Genomic DNA, 14,346 nt, shown 5'->3' on the forward strand with positions numbered 1-14,346 from the left:
TATGTTTTTAATCTGTGTGTATATTGTTTGTCTCTCACATATACAGCACCCCCAACACACACAAATCCAAATTCTATAAGCACAAGGAGTTTGTTGTGTTCACTGTTGCATCCCCAGCACCTTGAATGGCGCCTTTCAAGGAGGAAGAACGCAATTCACGTTTGTTAGAAGAGTGAATGACCGTATTGCCTCATTTGATCTTCACCATAGTCCCGTGAAGTGAATACTGTATTCATACCGCGTCCTTCTTTTTTGCAGATGGCAAAACTGAGGCCTTGAGACCCGCTCAGGTTTGCATAGCTAGTTTTTGGCCATGCCAAGATTTGAATTCAGGTTTTTCTGTTTCCTTATTCTCTCCTTTTTGTCTTCTGGGAATTTGCTATATTAATAGCAAAGCAAGAAATGTCACACAAAGAAAAATTGTTTCCAATTTTAAATTCATGATGCATATGCAAGAAATGACTGACTTTTCAATCCAATGGTAACACAGAGTGTGTGATTTTGGGGAGGAAGAGCCTTTCTTTTCCATCTCTCGCGTTGATTAGCATGTGTGTCAGTGCACACACATCCGCACCGGGCAGCTCTCGCCTTGTACTTTTCCAGTCTGAATTCCTTTTGTAGGCTGTCCCTGCCCTGACTATCCCAGGTGCCTATCAGGGCTGTGTCGTGGTCAGGCTAAGGCCAAGCAACAGGCAGCAGCATTTGTTATGGTTACCTTGGCAAGTGAATGGGGTTTGAGGGAAGCTGGAGAGCAGGCGTATCAGGAGTAGAACTAGGCTGCTTTGTTTTTGTAAAAAGTTGATATTCACCCTAATTGTAGCTCATGTTGGCAAGCTGAGTTAAACACCCATGCAAATTACTAAGTTGTACTGAATGTCCAACGATGTCAATAATCATCTTGAAATCCAAATAAATATATTTTTTACTGACACGGAAGCCAGGCACCACATGCAGTTTCTCTCCGTCATTGGAGACAGATTTGGCACATATGTATGAGACACAGAAGGGCAACTCTTAAGGCCCTAATGCATACGGGAAACTAGGGATGTGTATATCATCCTTGGCAGCAAAATAGAGGTGGGGCAGCCATCACTTTCTGTTCTCAAGCACCTCTCTTTTTTCCTGTATTTTAAAACAGGATGACCACAAAGAAGAATAAGGTATACAGTAACATAGCATCATACATTGAAGCATGAGGGAAAGCTAGCATTGGCTTTTCATCTAAAGCCCATATGGGTAGGAATGAGTCAGTGCAAAACTGTACAAAGGTGATCTTAAGTAATGTTACCGACTCTGTGGCAATCGCTGTGAGTAGCCCAGGAACTCTCCAAGGCCTATTTTTAAATTCACTTAGACCAAGCATAATGAGGTAAAGGGATTTCTACACACGTTCTCAAGTTTAGTTCTCTGCCCGTGAGTCAGACTGTGGGCCATGGACTCGGGCTTCTCCGTGGCAGCAGGACTCACTTTTTCCCCTTTTCTTTCTCATAAATGACTTAGGAGATGCACTGGAGACCCATATGTGCTGCTTTTACTGGAATTATCTTTTAAGGAAGTACTGATTTCACCTCCTGTACATGGTTTGCTGAGATGGCCTATTGGGGTTTCCCACCAGTCCACAACTGGAAGTTTCTATTTGCACATTTTGACTGCTAGTTCTATATTTAGTCAAAAGCCTGCCTTTTGCCTGGTTTCTTAGGGAAATAATCTGTGGGAGTTGCTATGTCCATTCGCCTTGTTCACTTGGGTATCTATTTGACGGTATACCCTGATTATTTCCTAAATTAACAAAAAGGTGCAAGGCCCCAGATGAAGGAAGACCCCTTGTAATTTGTTAAAAAATAAGTTTATGAAAATGAGTAGTCAGGAAATCAGAGTTATGTGGCAGGGGGGCGTGGGGAGCATGGTATACATTTGTGTTTGTGTGTTTCTAATTGTCTACACATTTATGGCCTACTGTAACAAAGCCATTGTAAGTGTACAGTGGGAGGGTCAAGAAACCTTAATCTATAGATTCAAAGACATTATGCATACAATTTACACATAGGCATAAAAATATCCCTTCAAAGACCCTCCAAGCTATGATATAGTTAAGGAAACACTAGACTTGAAGTCGGGAAACCGGAGTGTTGTCATTTTAATCTCAGGCTGTATCAGAGCATGAAACAGAGAACCTTGTGTTGTTTTTTGTAATTGAACTCTTTGTGCTGAAGATTCTGCAGTCCAACTGTAAGACACGTACGCATTGGCTGATCAGAAATGATATAACCATTCTTACTGCACTGAGTTGATAGTCAATAAACAGTCTAATCTTGGGTAAATGTTTGCATATTTTCAGACTTTTAAAAATTTGAAATCAACCTCTGAAGTTCCATTAGACAGTTTTATCACAGACGCACCAAGTTCCATGTACAACAGGTTGAGAACCATTAAGCTACAAAATTTCTAAGATTTTCTCCAGGTTCTCGGTTGCTAACTTCTCTCTTGAACATTTTTGGGGATAAAAACCTGGCAGAAAAAAAGAAGAAAGTGTGCCTTTTTACATTATGAAACACCTATGTTCACCTTATCCATGGAGTTACACCAGTGAGTCCAATGCCTATTAAGTTCTTCCATGTTCCAAAGGTCTTTCTGTACCTGAAAACTCATAGGTAAGTCAGGACCTTCACTGATAGCTCATAGATAAAAACCATTTGGGAGAGGGGCTGTCCAGGTCTTATGTCAAAACATTGTCACATACACTGTTAGGATTACAAACGGAGCCGTCAGCAAATAGAATCTGTTGTTTCATTTAATTACTTTTCCATAATGCATTACCAGAAATTTTTATGTAAATACATATTTTATTCCCTGAGGCTTGTCAATCTGAGACCAAAATTATACAACACTGAAAAAAATTTCATTTTTACTAATTCTCTCCCTGTGTTACTATGTCATCTCTCACGCATGGTGTAGGATGATGACGGTACTCAAAATTAGCCAAAGACTCTTTTGTTGGGATTCAATCTACAGAATTAATGAAACAAATATTTTAAGATCCCTGATTATGTACTAAAAGCATATAACTACACTACTGGCTAGTCAGTAATTAGTGCCTCAGAAGTGTTAGGTATTTATTCATTTACCAAATACTTATATGTCAAGCACTATTCCATGTGCTTTCTTAACCCATGTCATTGTTAAAACAGCTGTTTGAAATGTGGGTACTGTGATTATTTCCATTTTGCATTGAGGAAGCTGAGGCACAGAGAAAGTAAGGAACCTGCCCAAGGTCGTGCCATCAATTATAGTGGTGCAAGACAGCGGGCTCTGAAGTACGTTCTCTCTATGACTATCCTGTGCCCTGGGGGAGCGAGAGAAGGAGGAAATTGTTTGGGGCCCAGTGAATTAATGAACAAGATATCTGACTAGGATCAGAAGACTAGTCGAATTGACCCTACAGAGAATGTTTGGGAATGGCTGGCTGTTGGTGTTCATAGCCGTGAGCATAGTATGAGCCATATCCTCGGTGTGGAAAATGGTCTTTGTGGTTGTATTGAGAGAAGAGCAAGTGAACTGGTCTGGAATAGGGTGTACATGTAAGTAAAAGATAAGACTGAAAACAAATTTAGTGCCAAAATCTGAGGGACCTTGAGCTCCATGCCAAAGAGTCTGTGTACCTTATCTAATTTGTTTAATGGAGCCACTAGGCAATTACGGGTCTGGGACCAGCATGGCAAGAATGCCTTCCATCCACAGCAGCCCTTGATGTGAGGTCAGAAAACTAACTGCTAAACTTGCAGTCCTGAGAGAACACCCTCAAATGGATAAACCCAGCTAAGCAAGCTGGACCATTTCCTTGGGAATTATTCACCTCTCCATCAAAGAAGGAAGCTTCCAGAATTCAATCCATTTGCTTTAGTGTAACGTGGTGTCCCATTACCACGAATACCGAGTTGTATACATTCTTCCCTAGCTCCTTTGAACATTTATTACTTATTTATTGTTTATCCCTTTCCTATAAGGGGATGTCCACTCATTAAGATCCTCATTCTTCCTCCATCATGATGATGTAGTGATGTAGTCAAGGCGCTTCCCTGGCCTAACGTGTATGAGGGCAGGCTTTGGAGTTTGACAGTCTTAAAGCTAGAGTGGTGTCATACATTGGTCACCTCTCTAATCCTAGATTTCCCCCAGTATAATGGGTAACTACCTTTCCCATGAAAATTTTTAGATTTTTAAATATTAATAATGCATATGAAATACTCAGCCCAGAGCTCTGTACAAAATGTTATCCAATAAATGTAGCCATTGGTATTATTAATAATATTATTAAATATTGAGAATGAATTCTACCAAATTGCATGACACTTCCAGTGGCTGATTCTGTTTTATGTAGCCACAAGCCTTTACCAAAGGCAATGGCAATAAAGAGAGGGCAGAGCAAGATCTAGACTCCTCTGAACTAAGGTGACCCACTTCAGCTTGTCCCCACAGCTTCTCTTGCAACTCTCACCCTATTAGCTGTTTCTGGGCAGAAATTTAATGGGCATGATGGATGCTGGGTGGATGGACCATACATACCCCAGTGATATTCCAGAGAGTGAAAAAGAGAAGTTAACAGAGGGTGTGACTTCCTACGTTTAACTTGCAGTTCTTGTCTTATGTTGCCCATCAGAATTATCTGTGGTATATTCTAACCATATTCTTCCTAGACCTCACCCCTAAAGATACTGAATTAATTGTTCTGGGGGATAGAGTCACTGTTATGCTTTAAGCTTCCCAAGCGATTCTGATGGGCAGCCAAGACTAAGAATCTATGATTTAGAAAGAGGATGGGAAGCCAAGGGAGGCCATGGGAAAGCTCTGATGGTGACTATGGAAAGAATCAACATAAAACAAGCACTCGACAAATGGGCATCTAGTTGAAGCCTTGCTTCTCCTGCATTCATTATCTCAGTGTGCTGTTTAAAAGCAGTGCAAAAAAACAAGGAGTGAGGACCTTGATATCAAGGATGTGAAAACTACTTCTAATCTTCATTAGATATTAGGCAGGGGCTTTAAGACTTCAACTTAAGGGAAAAGCTAAGGCACCTGGTATATGCGTGCTCAGGTGAAATATTTGTACTGATTGAGGGCTTCAATGTCAGGCTGTCTGAAAGGACACGATGTCAACAGCTCTGCTGTGCTTGTGTATGAGTCTTTAAATGAATGTATCTGGTTATAGCTTATCTCTTTTCTCCATGCTCCCTCATTTCCAATTTCCAAGTAATGGAGATAATCTAGTTCAGTTTCAGCTGCTTTATTTTGCAGTTGAGCAAACCCACTGATGCCTGTGGTCTAGATAGAGGCAGATTTCCTATCTCCCCCCTTCTAGTATACCATAGTCTGTTCTAATGCTGGGATCAAGGATGGAAGTGCTAATTTGGGAGTGTCCCCCACTTTCTTACTGACTGATATGGTTTGGCTTTGTCCCTACCCAAATCTCATCTTGAATTGGGATCCCCATGTGTCAAGGGAGGGAGGTGACTGGATCATGGGGGCCCTTCCCCCATGCTGTTCTTTTGATAGTGAGGGAGTTCTCACGAGATCTGAGATTCTTAAGGCAGTTTTCCTTGCTCTTGCTCGCTTCTGTCCTGCCACCTTGTGAAGAAGGTGCCTGCTTCCCCTTCTGCCATGATTGTAAGTTTCCTGAGGCCTTCCCAGCCATGTGGAACTGTGAGTCAGTTAAACTTCTTTAGAAATTACTGATTCTCAGGGAAGTTTTTTATGGCAATGTGAAAGTGGACTAATACACGGACCCTTTCTCACTGACTCATTGGTCTCATTTCTTGACCAAAGCTCTGAATATTCCCATGCCATCCTGGCTAACCAGGTGTCTTATTCCTTTTTTTTTTTTTTTTTTGAGACAGAGTCTCGCTCTGTCGCCCAGGCTGGAGTGCAGTGGCACAATCTCAGCTCACGGCAATCTCTGCCTCCTGGGTTCATGCCATTCTCCTGCCTCAGCCTCCTGAGTAGCTGGGACTACAGGCGCCCACCACCTCGCCTGGCTAATTGGCTAATTTTTTTTGTATTTTTAGTAGAGATGAGGTTTCACCATCTTATTCTTAATGGTGTCTGAGGTGTTTTTGAAAACACAGTTCTTACCTTAACTGCCCCAAACACCACTGCAGAAGCACCATGACCTTGCTGAGAGGTACTGCAGGCCAAATGAGACTTAATTTTTCCAAAGTACTTGGGAGAAGAAAAACAATAATCTATATGATGGGCTTTTGGCCTAAACCCATATCCTTTAGATGATGGAATTTGGCAGAGCTCATATTCTAGTTTAAAGACAAATGTTTTGTTATGATGTCATATGCCTAATTAATAGGAAAAGAGGATTGAATTTTCCCTATGCAATGTCATCTAGCCTTTGAGATTTTAGAGTTAATGACTCAGATCAATTGTCCTGTCTTCTGTGAAACCTTCCTGATACCTTCAGTTGGATAAATCTACCCTTGGTGTTCATAAGGCATTTTATTGATGCCTCTGATATTATGCAGATATATCCCTTCTTGGCTTTGTTTATGCATTCAATAAACATTTGTTGAACACCACCTATATGCCAAGATAGTTGGAAGATAGAAGTGTGGTACACAGAGGATGTGGAAGGGAATCACAAAAGATGAGACTGTGAAGCCAGGTCCTTCAAGAACTTTCTAAGTAGTACTCAGGAGTTTGACAAAGAGGAGCTAGAAGAGGTTTGTGAAGACAGATGAGTAATATAATTAGATTTGTATTTTATGAAGGGCAACATCTGAATAAGGCTCATTCATTCAGCAAGCACTTATTAAGTGCCTTTTGCATGGTAGACAACATGCTTGATGCTGAAGATACAAGAAAAAATTAAAAATGGTCCTTGCCCTCAAGGAGCTCACAGTCTATTGAGTTTCCTTTCTGACTTTCCCACTAGATTGTGAGCTCCTGGAGGGCAGGCACTTTTGTTCATCCAAAAAAAGAGCATAACTTTCAGTGTTAATCCTAGATTACAATCCCACCTCTATTATTTTAACTTTATTCACATCTGTTAACTGCTCTGTAAATCAGAGCTAATACTGCCTACCTCATCAGGGAAAGATTAAACGAGAAAAGGATGAGATGTGATTGACAACAGCAGGAGCTCTGTGTATGCTTTCCTTCTCTCTCTCTGTGCCTGGTACATAGTAAACATTCAGGACACTTCTGCCTGCTTGGCTTGAGAGCCTGTCTATGCAGCCTCAGTGTTGGGAGGATTTCAGCCTGGGGTCAGCCTGGCACCCAGCTATGGTAGTTAGCAAATCTATCCTCAGCTCAGTCAGTGATCAAATCACTGGCTCTAGGCTGTAAACTAACAGGGCCGGAATTGGGTTCTGGACTCTGAATCCCAGTCATGCATATTGCAAAAGTCAGAACCAAAGTCATAGGAAAATGATGAAATTTCCTTTCTGGCCAAAATGCTATTATTTCACCAAGTGCAACAAATCTTCTTGGCAGGAAAAGCTGATTTGCTTGTGCTTTGTGTAATCAATTGTATTTGCAAGTGATGGAATCCTTCTCACAGTGGCTTAGAGGAGGTGCTAACCACTACTCTACTCTCTATTTCTATGAGATCAACTTTTTTAGATTCCACACTTGAGTGAGATCATACAATATTTATCTTTCTGTGCTTGGCTTATTTCACTTAACATAATGTCCTCCAGGTTTGTTTGACATTTCATTGTTTTCAGAGAATTTTCACAGTTCATTATCTCCCTTCCCAGTTCCTAATAGTCTCTCTGAGGTCCATATGGTAGGAAGGAGTACCCTTTACTATATTTATTGAACCACAAGTGGGCAGAGGCGTGGGTACAGTTGAGACCCACAGAAGTGAAGTGACTTTCCCAAATCCATGTAGCTTATTGTGCTACCTGTTTGTTAGAGGTTTGCTGTTGTGTCAGAAACTAGTGAGATAAATATTAGTAATTTTTGTCCCATTGACACACGATGGTATATCAGGAATTCTGAACTCGTGTTTTTTTTTTTTTTTTTTTTTGGCTCAATAAGTGACCTTAGAAAATCCAGAATGGGATTTTTAAGATTAATATCCTTCTCTGACCTGTGAAATCACTGCATCTGTTTCCCGCACTTTATCACAAGGTAATCCAAGATATTGCCAATATTTACATGTGACAAACTCTGAAAGATTTGCATAACGCTCCCAAGGGTCATCATCTTCACACCTTCCTTGTAAAGTGCAGATGGAATTGACCTAGTCTAGAATAAGCAGGGGAGATGCAGAGAGTTACGTGACATACGCTAGGTCATGTGACTAGCATGCAACAGGCTTGGGGCGTAACTCCTAGTCCTCTGGCTGCCGAGCCCAGGGTCCGTTACACTACAGGACACGTCAGTATTGCTGTTTGCTCGGGGTTAGGCTTTTCCTTTGGAGGTTGGAGCTTGATAACTCTAAATCGATAAACGTCTTAGTATGCCATAGTCATGCTAGCAGGAAATATTTGTTGAAGCAAAAAATACGTTGTTTCAAGGGGTCTGCTCCCTGAAAGAGAAGTTTTTTCTGTATTTGTGGTTTTACATCTAATTTTTCTAATGTCTCAAAAAACATTCTGTGTTCCTTTAATCTACAAGTTGGAATGGAGACGGTGCCCTAATTTCCGTGTTTCCTCTGAGCACAAGCAATAGCACATTTTAAAGGATGACGAAGAGCTGTGTAAAATGTAGATGGGTTCTATAAATACTTACCACAATTCCTGTAGTCAGACCCTGGTGGAGGGAGAGAGTAGTCACGGTGTTCTCTCTTTCCACATTCTTCTTCTTCTTTTACGGGTAGTTTGGTAGTTAAGAACCCAGTTGCTAGCACCAGACAGACTTAAGACTTGAGTCTTGCTCTACCTGTACTAACTGTTAGATTTTAGGGAACTCCTTAATTTTCATGGGCCTCTATTTGTAGAAGGAGGCTGACAATATTATATGTAGTTTTCAGAACATTCATGTAGTATAATCCCCATGCATTTTAAGTGGGTAATTATGGGTTATCTCTCATGACTGTTTTTATCTTCATCTGAGACCCTTTCTTTCTTCCCTTCAGATACTTCTATCCATATTTTTCCCTAGAGAGAAACAGTATCAGCTGCTCCTTGCTGTCAGTTTAAGCTACTGTGTTATGAGTATTTTGCATTTCTAAGTTTATCCTTACCTTTATCATCAAAGTGCTGACTAATGCAGTATCTGCCACCATGTGCCTGCTCAGTAAATACAATTTGGGTTAAACTTTATTCATTTTTAGTTATATGTGCAATATAATGACATAGCTAAAAGTTTGAAAGTAGAGAAGGGATAACAAATAGGTACTGATAATGCCACTCTTGTAATACTACATGTAGCGGACTGGTGAAGGCCGTGGACTACAGAGTCATACTGGAATCCTGGCTTCAATGCCTTGAGTGCTCTACTTAGAAATCCATGCTTTAATTTCCTTAGCACTGAATGAGGGCAATAAAAGTAACCACCTAATCAAGATGCAGGGAGGATGAAACACATCTGAAGCATCTGGAGTAAGGCCTGGCCCGAAGTTTAGCTGTAATAATAAAAAGGTGGGTGGTGACAGTGACGATGATGATGGTTTGTGTGTCCCTTTAGTCATATTGATATTCACAAATTACTTGAGTAGCCCTACTTCTGCTATTTGGTTTATTTGTGGCAAGACATGTGTGCATTAGAAGATTGAAGACGATTGCACCCACTTGAGGAAACTGGACCCAGAGAGGTGAAATGATTTCCTAAGTAGCACCCAGAAAGTTTATGATAAAGAGGAACATAGAACTCTAGCAGCCAGGCTGCTCTATTCTTATTTTCTGTCTACTTTTCTTGTTGGAAAAGGACACTGGTGACTCCTAGTTACCATCTAACATTGTGGTTCAAGTTACAGAGACAGTAAAGCACAGGAAGTTCTTTCAGTCTGGCTTTTATGCTGGCTGTGTGTTTTAGTGCCTCATATCCACTGAAACGGAGGTACTTAAGGAGTGGATGGGAAGTACTCCTGGAAACTCACAACTAAGCTTTTATGTAAAGACAGCACATTAAAAAAAAAAAAAAAAAACACTTTTCATAACTTTATGGAACCTGCCAAAACATCTTGGCTTCCTTTATGATGCTTGCCCCTCGAGTGCCAGTATAGCCCTTGTAGAGAAACCCCAGGGTACCTGTATTTCTCCACCCTGGCCTTGCTCTGAGCATTGAGTTGTTAGCATCAAAAAATCACCACAGCCACATTGATCCTGATTTTCTTCAGCCTCTATAAAGCCTGCTATGCCAGGGTCCTGGGTAATCTGCAGACAGCTGCCATCGTGAAGACTCATATATGGGTTAACTTTACGAGCAAACAATTCCCTCACCTTTGAGACATTGCTGAAATCTTCATGCCCAGCACAGACAATGAAACAAACCAAAAAAAAGGGACATAAAGGTTGGAGGTTATTTACATTTGCATTTACTTGAAAGGAAACATGCTAACTTGTTGGCTTGACTCACTTTTTCGGGACTTCACCTGGAATCTTGTTCTTGCTAGATCTCTGGATATGCAAATTCCACCTTTGTCCAAGACCTAGTTCAAATGCCACCTTTTCTTGAGAGTGTCCCTTCATCTCCTGAGCTACAACCATCTCCCCTTTCTCCGTGCTCTGATAGCACATGATTAAAACATTTTACTTTGGATTGATAGACATTTTTGTGTGTCTAATATTTTCTACTATATCTCCTAGAGGGCAAGACCTACTTCTCAATTTCTTTAGCATGGCAGTTACTAGGCACTCAGCAAATACACTTTGAATAAATGTGTTATTTGCAGTCATCTCTTCAGGTATATGTAGTTTTTGTGTTAGAAGCTTACTAGGTTGCATCTTGCTAGAGAAACATGTGATCCTTCACATGTTTGATGTACTGTAACATCTAGTTACTTGTTGTTCTCCAAATGACTTTCTATGCAAGAAGCACTGGAGGCTGAGTTCATACATTCAGCATTGTCAGCAGAATTGAGTCTTGAATGACCTGGGTCAGTCATTGCATTAGATGATTTGATTAGAAAAAGAATAAAGCCAGTAATAACTTAGTTTCTGCCTATTACCCAGGATATTTAGAATGATGGAGATGGAGAAGCATTTAGAGTTTTTGATGATACTCATGGTGGTATTCTAAAAGTAAAAGTAACACCTTGTTTATTTATGGCACATAATTACATGAAACTCATTTTATTCTCATTAGAGTGACACCTTGAATCCTGTTCTTTTTGGTCTTAATGTTTGGTGATCAGAACTTGGGAAGCAATTTCTAGAACCAGAATGGCTGGGTACAAATCCTAGCTCCTTCTCATACCAGCTCTGAGAACTTGGGCAGGGTATTTAACTTCATGATGTCTCAATTTCCTAATCTATAAAGTGGGGCAGCCGAAGTACTTATTTCATTATAGTATTTGAGAAGTGGGAGGACATAATGCATAGTGATTCTACAAATATTATTATTACAACTACCAGGCATTGAATAAGGCCCTAAATCATGAAAACTTTCACCATTTAACAGAGATATTTCTCTCTGTAAGGCATGTTATTTGAGAAATCGTTGTTGAGATGAAAGGGGGCAGGCAAGATAGAGGCCAGCTTGATGAGAGCTTTGAACTCAGCCCTATCAACAAGAAGATCATAGGGCTGCATGGACTGAGGAGAAACACTCTTTGTTCATCGAGGAAAAGGCAACTTGCAAAGGGATGGCACCAGCACAGCCCGACAGAATTCTCTGTGGGCCACATCTGTTCATGCCAGCTGTTGTCGGTGTGTGTCGACTCGCCAAGAATAACAGCAATGATTTTCACTTTATAGCAACTTCCATCTTGGGATCTCAGAATGCTGCATAAATGTAGATTAGGGCTCCCAAAATTTTTGCCAAGAATGAGCATACTTTACAGAGCATCAAGAGTGCGTCACTCTTCTGAGTGACTCTTTCATGGTGCAAAGAGAACTAAAGGAATATTGAATTAGACCTTCTTTCCTGATGTGAGCTTTCTTCTTGATTTGACTCCTTATTTTCTAGATGACCTTGAATCACTCAGTTTCCCTCCTTGACTCTCAGTTTTCTTCTTATAAATGAAGGGATTCATATACTACTAAATGGTCTCCAGTGTCTTTTCTGTTTCTGAAATTCACAGAAAGCAGGGAATCTAAATGTGCCTGCCACATTTTAGAGAGGCCTAAGTTGTTGTAGAATTGAATGTTTTCTTAGCATTTTATTCATGGTGTGGCAAGAACCCAGCAGAAAATTTTTCAGTTTGGTCACTGGAAAATGACACAGTCCTTTAGCTTTTAATGTGAAAGAATATTAGTGTCATTTACATGTTTTTCCCTTTGCCCACCTTTGGGTACAGTACTATTGATTATTTTATTTTACTAGTTTAAGATTTAGCATTAATTCTCTAGCTTATATCTCAGATTAATAAAGGAAGTTGTCTTTCGAAGAACAGTTCTACTTCTTTTGATGAGTTAAATGAATGAATGAAGACATTAAAAATGACTATGTTGGCCGGGCATGGTGGCTCACACCTGTAATCCCAGCACTTTGGGAGGCCGAGACAGGTGGATCACCTGAAGTCGGGAGTTCGAGACCAGCCTGACCAACATGGAGAAACCCCATCTCTACTAAAAATACAAAATTAGCCGGTGGTGGTGGCACATGCCTGTAATCCCAGCTACTCAGGAGGCTGAGGCAGGGGAATCACTTGAGCCTGGGAGGCAGAGGTTGCTGTGAGCTGAGACCGTGCCATTGCATACTGGGCAACAAGAGTGAAACTCCATCTCAAAAAAAAAAAAAACATGTTTCAAAGCCTTGCACTCAGACCACCCGCATCAGAATGAGTTGGGGGAACTTGTAATATTTTTGGTTTCCATCTTTGTGCACAGAGGGAATATATCATTAAAAAATAATATTTGTCCCTAAGAAAGGTTCTTTTGATAGTTCAAGACTTTGTAATGTATGTGAAATTCCACTACAAGTAAGTAAATCTCACTGACAAAAGGCAGATGAGTTGAGAGACTGAGGTACTTTTGTTGCGGTTAAGCATCCCTTTCTGGAATTGACGACTGGATTCAAATCCCAGGTCCTCCACTTATTATCACGGTAGTCTTTGTACTCCAGCTTCCTCATTTGTAAACTCAGAATAGAAGCCACCTAATGCGGTTGCACTGGTGATTAAATAAGTTACTCAATATAAAATATTTTGAACCCTGGCACCTACTAAGCACTCAGAATACCGTATTTACACTCTTGTAAATTATACATAAATAAATACACAAATTAAATACTACTGTAGTTCTGTCTTTCAGAGTTTGTGGGAATGGATAAAAGATTCCTTCGATATGACTACTATTATTTTAATCATGGTCAGTGATTGATTAGAAATATTAAATGTTCCTGGTCTTTAGATTCACTGTCAGAGCATGCTGTTTCTTCCCCTCGGCTGCAGTGCTGATAAATGACACTGAGTCATTCATATTCTCTCATCCACCTTCCTGCCACATTTGAAAGACATCCATAGCTCATATTTGACAGACTGTGTGTGAGCATTTAATACAAATAATCATGCGCCACCGTCAAATGTTAGCACATGCCACGTGTCTTCTTACGTATTACTCACAATGGCTCTCAGATGAAGGCATCTACCCCGCTCCTCTGCCTACTTTCCCAACTCCATTTACAGGTGAAGACACTAAGGAGGGGGAAAAACTTGTGAAATGTTATACAAAACTGGAGGTATAATTTGGCATTTGAAGCAGCTTGTTCTGCCTCTAAAGCCCACACTTTCTCCATTATACCACAATCAATATTTCTGAAAGTAAAAAAGGCCACATTGGTCTCCAACTTCTGGTCTAATTAGCATCATGCTTTAATCAGTGAGGTTGACTGTCTTAATTAACCTTTATGATAGACCATGTAAGTTTCGTATTTCTAAATGAATACATAGACATGGCTATAAATTAGTGGAAAAACACTAAGCTGGAATCAAAAGACTCATGCCTATCTCTTGGTTCTGCCATTTAATATGGGTATGATTTGGGCTAAGTCACTTAAAAAAATCGCTAACTTGGTTTATACAGAAAGAAGAAATGATTTCATGCATTGGAAAATATTAAATAATCTAGTGTGTGTGTGTTGCACCCAAGTATCTTTTGACTGTAAAAGCACAGAGAAAGGTAAAGGGATTGTAATCCCATGATTGATAGAGTAGAATGCCACCTCAGTCCCTCTGAATTCTGTCCCTCATTCAAGTCCTAATTCAAGCTCTTTAAGCACACGGCGCTCTCTCTC

General features: G+C 40.3%; 1 protein-coding gene across 1 annotated transcript in view; it reads left to right on the forward strand.

The window, feature by feature from the left end:
• LPP (LIM domain containing preferred translocation partner in lipoma) overlaps positions 1-14,346 on the forward strand; it is a 729,048-nt gene that overhangs the window by 528,947 nt on the left and 185,755 nt on the right. The window lies entirely within an intron of this gene.

The sequence above is a fragment of the Colobus angolensis genome, unplaced genomic scaffold (assembly GCF_000951035.1).
Source record: "Colobus angolensis palliatus isolate OR3802 unplaced genomic scaffold, Cang.pa_1.0 Scaffold56, whole genome shotgun sequence".
Classification (NCBI taxonomy): Eukaryota; Metazoa; Chordata; class Mammalia; order Primates; family Cercopithecidae; genus Colobus; species Colobus angolensis.